This window comes from Coregonus clupeaformis, chromosome 6, assembly GCF_020615455.1.
Source record: "Coregonus clupeaformis isolate EN_2021a chromosome 6, ASM2061545v1, whole genome shotgun sequence".
Lineage (NCBI taxonomy): Eukaryota > Metazoa > Chordata > Actinopteri > Salmoniformes > Salmonidae > Coregonus > Coregonus clupeaformis.
The window spans coordinates 29,854,881-29,863,169 of record NC_059197.1 but is presented as its reverse complement, the minus strand read 5'-3'; positions in this window follow the sequence as shown (position 1 = coordinate 29,863,169).

Below are 8,289 nucleotides of genomic sequence, written 5' to 3'. Positions count from 1 at the left end.
CAGGAAAAAAAAGAGGAATGAGCACGCCCCCATTCTCATCGACGAGGCTGTAGTGGAACAGGTTGAGAGCTTCAAGTTCCTTGTTGTCCACAACACCAATGAACTATCATGGTCCAAACACACCAAGACAGTCGTGAAGAGGGCACAACAAAACATATTCCCCTTCAGGAGACTGAAAAGATTTGGCATGGGTCCTCAGATCCTCAAAAAGTTCTACAGCTGCACCATCGAGAGCATCCCGACTGGTTCCATCACCGCCTGGTATGGCAACTGCTCGGCCTCCAACCGCAAGGCACTACAGACGGTAGTGCGTACGGCCCAGTACATCACTGGGGTCAAGCTTCCTGCCATCCAGGACCTCTATACCAGGCGGTGTCAGAGGAAGGCCCTAAAAATTGTCAAAGACTCCAGCCACCCTAGTCATAGACTGTTCTCTCTGCTACCGCACGGCATGTGGTACCAGAGCGCCAAGTCTAGGTCCAAAAGGCTTCTCAACAGCTTCTACCCCCAAGCCATAAGACTCCTGAACAGCTAATCATGGCTACCCGGACTATTTGCACTAATAGAGAATATTGAAATGTCCATGTTAGGTGTGCTAGCCACTGGCTGTATCCCCTCTGACTTCAAAATGGCCCGAGTTGCTCCCCTCCTCAAGAAATCAACAATGGACTCATCTGACGTCAAAAACTATAGACCTGTATCCCTTCTTTCTTTTCTTTCCAAAACACTTGAGTGTGCTGTCTCTGATCAACTTTCTCGTTATCTCTCTCAGAACGATCTTCTTGACCCTAACCAGTCAGGCTTCAAGACGGGTCACTCAACCGAGACTGATCTTCTCTGTGTCATGGAGGCTCTCTCTTATCCTCCTAAATCTATCCGCTGCCTTTGACACCATGAACCATCAGATCCTCCTCTCCACCCTCTCAGGGCTGGGCATCTCAGGCTATGCACACTCTTGGATTGCATCCTACCTGGCAGGCCGCTCCTACCAGGTGGCGTGGGGAGAATCTGTGTCTGCACCATGTACTCTTACTACTGGTGTCCCCCAGGGCTCGGTCTAGGCCCTCTCCTCTTCTCTCTATACACCAAGTCACTCGGCTCCCTCATATTCTCACATTGTCTCTCCTATAATTGCTATGCGGATGACACTCAACTACTTTTCTCCTGCCCCCCTTCTGACACCCAGATGGCGACACACATTTCTGCGTGCCTGGCAGATATCTCAGCTTGGATGTTGGCCCACCACCTCAAGCTCAACCTCGACAAGACGTGACTGCTCTTCCTCCCAGAGAAGGCCTGCCCACTCAAAGACCTCTCCATTACGGTTGACAACTCCACAGTGTTGCCCTCGCAGAGTGCAAAGAACCTTGACGTGACCCTGGACAACACCCTGTCGTTCTATGCAAACATCAAAGCAGTGACCCGCTCTTTCCTCTCAAAAGCAGCTCCCAATGTCCCTCATTGTCCCTAAACAATACACTAGTCTGTCTCTAAACACTTAGGTCCCAATTGGTTGACACCTTTACCAACAAAGGTGTGCCCTACGTCCCTTCCACAAAAAGTGTAAAATGGTAACAAACAAAATCACAACAATGTATTTCCAGGAGAAGTGATGTACCAGAAAATCTTCTGCAAGAGGTCCAAACAGTTGGTAGTTAAGGTCTGCGAGCCCTGCACCACTTCTGGCCTTACACCGCAGACAGGACAAGACCATTCGCCACAAGCACAAAGAGTCTCTGTTTCCACAGCCCACCATACCAAACACCATTGCCAGTGTACCGAAGCCGGATAAAGGACCATCAAATAATTATGTATATTTTCGATCAATTTGACTGCCTTTATGGATTCACAGAATATATTTATATAAGCTGTACCGGGTTCTGTAGAATCAGATGTTAGACATTCAGATATATCCAACGAATGTGTGTCAAAATCTAAAATACAGGGGAGTGTACAATATTTCATGCTAACTCAAAAAGAGAACTGGGTATTCAACAATGTGGTAAAAGTAACACAATTTTTTTTTGAATATGAGCAGTGTAGTACAGTGTCTGAGAAGCACGTAGCTACATTTTTGTCATTCAGCAGAATCTTATCCAGAGCGACTTACATGTTTTTCTTAATGTATTGTTTTTTTTATTCATACTAGCCCCCCGTGGGAATCGAACCCACAACCCTGGCGTTGCAAGCGCCATGCTCTACCAACTGAGCTACACAGGACCCAGATAATTGTTACAACAGATAACGTGATTTAAGCAAATATTTTTGGTATCCATTACTGGGAGTTACAGGATAGGCACCTTTTGGTGTAGCACAAAGAATCTGACCACCCTTTGCTTGGCGGTGCTGTCTTTGTCCTCGATTCATGGAAACAGGAGTCTCAAAACTGGACAGCCTACTAGCTTGGAAAGATAGCCCTCACTGCTGCTCGATCAGCCTACTTTTCCAACCTGATTGAGGAGAATAAAAACAATCCTACTTTAACGAAGTAAGCAGGTCAGGAAGCAGGTGCAGTCGGTGAGTTTAATAGGAACTAATTTGGAGTGAATACAAAAACAGGAGTAGCGTCTAAACATGAAAACAATACTACCTAATGGGTGATACAACGGAGTGCTAGAGAAAGGGAAAGTAATCAGGGAATGCATAATGATGGTTGCCAGGTGTGCGTAATGATGGTTGCCAGGTGTGCGTAATGATGGTTGCCAGGTGTGCGTAATGATGGTTGCCAGGTGTGCGTAAGGATGGTTGCCAGGTGTGCGTAAGGATGGGTTGCCAGGACCGGTGGTTAGTAGACCAGCGATGTTGAGCGGGGGAGCGGGAGTAGACATGACCAGGGGGATGGCCCCGAGGGCGAGGAGTGGGCCGGTCCGGTCGGCAAAGGTGGAATGCTCGGATGATGTTGGGATCTAGAATTTCGTCCTGCAGAACCTAACACCGCTCCTCTGTACCGTACCCCTCCCAGTCCATATTAGGGTAGACTAGTTGAACATGCACACATGTGCATAGGCACAGAGATTACATTTAGAACAATATCTAGCCTAATATAAATAAATATGGCATAATCCTCAACCTTTCCACAGTGACCAGACCGTACAAATGTACCTAGGTATGTAGGCAGACAGTATCTAGCTACAGTCATATCTAACAGGCATGCTTAGGCAAATATTTTTTATAGTAAAACCAGCTTATCAGTTTTAGAGATTTACAACAGTTAAATTGTTGTATTGTTGTTTCGCCTCACTGTTAGCTAGTAAACTTAGCTAGCTAGCTTGCTGGATAGCCAATTGTTATTTACATCTGTTTGGAATCATATATTGTGTCATGCCTATAAATTTGTGATATTGAAATTCATTCATGGTCATAATCTTAACCAATGTCAATCATCGTCAATTATGTTACATAGCTAGCTAGTAAAACTATTTGCAGTTGCTAATGTCAAACATGTTTGCTAAAAAGTTACAAACAGGAGGCCTACTGCATAGCAAAAAGTTAGCAGGTGCCAGGCTAACTAGCTAGCCAACTCCAGTCAGGTGCTAACATTTGTTGGTAAACCTAGCTTTAGGTGGCTGGTTGTACCATTACAGCTTGCTGTTTAGTAGCCATATCTACGACTAAAAAGAGAATAGGTTTTACAATAGATCTCCGATTGTAAAACCTTTTCTATTTTTTAGTCATAGATATGGCTACCTGTAGTTGTTTAGCTAACTTAGCTAGACTAGCTAGATACCTACCTAGCTAGGTAACTAAGTTAGCAAACATAAATATAATTTGATTTCCCCTCACTGTAACACAGTTGTATGTTAGCCAGCAATACACAATATGGGTTTCTGTAGATAAACTAAAGTTAGCTAGCTAGCTAGCTAGGTGGCTTGCAGGAAAAATAACTTACTTAGTTAGCAACTGTATTTGTCATCTGCCCTCTTGGTGCTGGCATCGGATGTATCTGAGTGTCACACCCTGGCTCTGGGACTCTATATGTTGAGCCAGGGTGTGTTCATTCTATGTGGTTTATTTCTATGTTGGGGGTTCTGGTTTGTTGTTTTCTATGTTTGCCTTAGTGACTCCCAATCAGAGGCAACGAGTGTCAGCTGTTGGCTGGTTGTCTCTGATTGGGAGCCATATTTAACTGTCTGTTTTTCACTTTGTGTTTGTGGGTTTTTGTTCCGTGTTCGGTCATTGTCACCGTGGACGTTACGAGTCGTTTGTTGTTTTGTTCGTGCTTTAATTTAATAAAGTAAACATGTTCATTCATCACGCTGCGCATTGGTCTCTCCCTGACGATCGTGACACTGAGCTTCTAGCTAAATCCAACTCTTTGTTTTGAATCCTCTTTGCTATATTACGGTTGAAACATGTATGGTGGAATGTCAACATGGCATGTAGCAAAAAAGATGCTCCGTCGTCTAGTTAATTAGCAGACGCTCTTATCCAGAGCGACTTACAGTGGTGAGTGCATACATACACATACATTACATATTGCACATTGTACCGGTACCGGTGTATTTTGTTATTGTTATTTTATTGTGTTACTATTTCTCCTTTCATTTATTTAGCAAATGTTTCTTACTTATGAGCCTATGAGATTAATTATATTTGTCACAAGAAACTAGCTCCCTGGTATACAGAAAATACCTGAGCCCTGAAACAAGCTTCCAGATAATGTTAACTGAAATGGCGCTCCACCAAATTGTAAGTCTTACTACTAGCTTGGAAAGACAGTACCGTGCAATATCGAAAAGCCCTCACTGCTGCTCGATCAGCCTACTTTTCCAACCTGACTGAGGAGAATAAAAACAATCCCAAATTTAATTTTGATACTGTCGCAAAGCTAACTATTTAGCAACATTCCCCAAGTGAGGATGGCTTTCACTTCAGCAGTGATGATTACGTTAACTTCTTCGACGAAAAGATCATGATCATTAGAAAGCAAACTACAGACTCCTCTACTTCCTGTGCTTGGCCCTCCTATGTTGAACATAATAAATCACTCCCTATCCTCCAGAAGTGTACCAACCTCACTAAAAGTGGCAGTAATAAAGCCTGTCCTGAAAAGCCTCTCTTGACACAGATTTTCTCTCTGATTTGGTCCTGCCGTACATACTTAAACGTACACTACACTCAAAAGATGAAGGCCTCCTTATTGTTCCTAGAATTTCTAAGCAAACAACTGGAGGTTGGGCTCTCTCCTATAGAGCTCCATTTTTATGGAATGGTCTGCCTATCCATGTGAGAGACGCAGACTCGGTCTCAACCTTTAAGTCTTTACTGAAGACCCATCTCTTCAGTAAGTCCTATGATTGAGTGTAGTCTGGCCCAGGGGTGCAAAGGTGAACGGCAAGGCACTGGAGTGATGAACTACGCTTGCTCTCTTTGCCTGGCCTGCTCCCCTCTCTCCACTGGGATTCTCTGCCTCTGACCCTGTTATGGGGACTGAGTCACTGGCTTGCTAGTGCTCTCCCATGCCATCCCTAGGAGGGGTGCATCACATCGTGACAGGCTGTTTTCGCTATACTCGACATGAGTGAGTTGAGTCACTGACGTTATCTTCCTGTCCAGCCTTGCGCCCCCCTCGGGCTTGTGTGGTGGGGGAGATCTTTGTGGGCTTTACTCCGCCTTGTCTCAGGGTAGTACGTTGGTGGTCTGTTGATATCCCTCTGGTGGTGTGGGGGCTGTGCTTTGGCAAACTGGGTGGGGTTAAATCATGCCTGAGGGTATTGTCTGAGGGGCCACAGTGTCCCCCCCACTGTCTCAGTCCCCAGTATGCAATAGTCTACAGTGCCTTTGGAAAGTATTCAGACCCCTTGACTTTTTCCACATTTTGTTATGTTACAGCCTTATTCTAAAAGTGATTTTCTACATTTTGTTAAGTTACAGACTTATTATAAAATTTATAAAATTGTTTTTTTCCCTCATCAATCTACACACAATACCCCTTAATGACAAAGCAAAAACAGGTTAGAATTTTTTTTTAAATAAACTTAAATATTACATTCACATAACTATTCAGACCCTTTACTCAGTACTTTGTTGAAGCACCTTTGGTGTCGATTTCAGCATTGCGTCTTCTTGAGTATGACGCTACAAGCTTTGCAGCACAGTTATTATCAGGTCGCTCCAGAGATGTTAGATCGGGTTCAAGTCCGGGATCTGGCTGGGCCACTCAAGGACATTCAGAGACTTGTCCCGAAGCCACTGCTGCATTGTCTTGGCTGTGTGCTTAGGGTCATTGAGGTCCTGTGTACTCTGGAGAAGGTTTTCATCAAGGATCTCTCTGTACTTTGCTCTGTTCATCTTTGCCTCAATCCTGACTAGTCTCCCTGTCCCTGCTGTTGAAAAACATCCCCACAGCATGATGCTGCCACCACCAAGCTTCACCGTAGGGATGGTGCCAGGTTTCCTCCAGAAGTGATGCTTGGCATTCAGGCCAAAGAGTTCAATCTTGGTTTCATTAGACCAGAGAATCTTGTTTCTCATGGTCTGAGAGTGCTTTAGGTGCCTTTTGGCAAACTCCAAGCGGGCTGTCATGTGCCTTTTACTGAGGAGTGGCTTCCGTCTGGCCACTCTTCCATAAAGGACTGATTGGTGGAGTGCTGCAGAGATGGTTGTCCTTCTGGAAGGTTCTCCTATCTCCACAGAGGAACTCTAGAGCTCTGTCAGTGACCATCGGGTTATTGGTCACCTGCCTGTCCAAACCCCTTCTCCCTCAATTGCTCAGTTTGGCTGGGCGGCAGGGGCGGTGTGTTCATTAGGGCGATATGGGCGACGCACTGCCAAACGGGAAAAGGAAGGGATTTTTTTCTAATCAATTATATCACGGCAACAGTAGTTATCAGTGTTCTAATCTAGACGTCTGATCTGCCACTAAATGTCCAATCAGGCTAAAGTCGTGCTTCAAATGCTCCCCCCCCTTTTGGGGCGATTTCAGTCAGGTTGAAAATCGCCCCAGAAGTCTCTCATAGACTCTCATGTAAAAAAATGTTTTTAAAAATATCAGAGCTTTCAATACAATCTCTATGGGTTTCTGAGGGCTTGCACTTACGCGCTTTCGTCATACGTAACATAACCATGAACGTAACTAAGAAAAGAGCGGGTAGCAGCGTCAATCAATTCACGTACTACTATCAAGATGGCTAACGTTCAGTGCAACTCGATTGTCTCTTTGAAAGAAGTTCACATCAAAGACCATTCAAAACGAGCTACTGGAGTGTATGCTAGCGGTCATGAGGGAACATATTGTGGAGGAGGTGAAGTCGGCGAAACTTCGTAGCTATCCAAGCTGACGAGACCACGGACGTTTCTACACAGACACAGCTGGTGCTTGTGCTGAGGTACATAGATAGCAACCACAAAGTGCAGGAGCGCTTTTTTGAGTTCCTTCCCATCTCGGAATCAACCTCAGTCTCAATCGCCAGTGTGCTTTTGGAGAGACTGAACGGTATTTTTGCCGACGACGAGAAAGTCAAACTGTGGTGCACTGGCACTGTACCAGGTTCTCATGAGCTACAACCTCCAGGAGACGTTCTCTGAGACTGTGACTCTGTTGAACATCCTCATAACTACTCCAATGACAACAGCTGAAGCTGAGAGATGTTTCTCAACTTTGACACGAGTTAAGACATTCCTGCGAAATTCAATGGGCCAGGAACGTCTGAATGCACTGGCCATGCTTTCCATGGAGAGGGAACTAGTCCTCAGCATGCCTGATTTCAATGAGAAAGTCATTGACCGCTTTGCTGCATTGAAAGAGAGAAGAGAACAGTTTCAGTACAAGTAATGTAGCCTCTCTCTCTCTTTGTCCCTCCCTGTCTGTCTCTTTAACACACACACGCCCAAATCAGTTCACAGTTGATGTTGTTTAAAATAGTTATTTTTCATTTAAAAAAAAGTAAAAAAAATAATAATAATCTGTTCATGTTCATTTTTACAAATCTATACAATTGGCCAGAATATGGTTGTTCATATTTACAAATCTATACAATTGGCCAGAATATGGTTGTTCATTTTTACAAAGCCATACAGATAGCTGTGTTTACCTTTTCTATAAATTATTTTCAAATTCTGTTTTCAGGCAAAATGTCTATCACTGTTCATTTTCACAAATATATACAAGAGGGCAGAATATGGAAGTCTATAAAAATTTATTATTACCAATAACTTGCATCAATGTTTTCAGTAGCCTCTATCAAAAGCTCCTGCTTGCTTGTTGTGAATTATGCTCAGGTGCACATATATCCAATTCAACCATGAGGCAAAAAAATGTGGTAAAAGCTCTTGTTGATCCTGCAATCT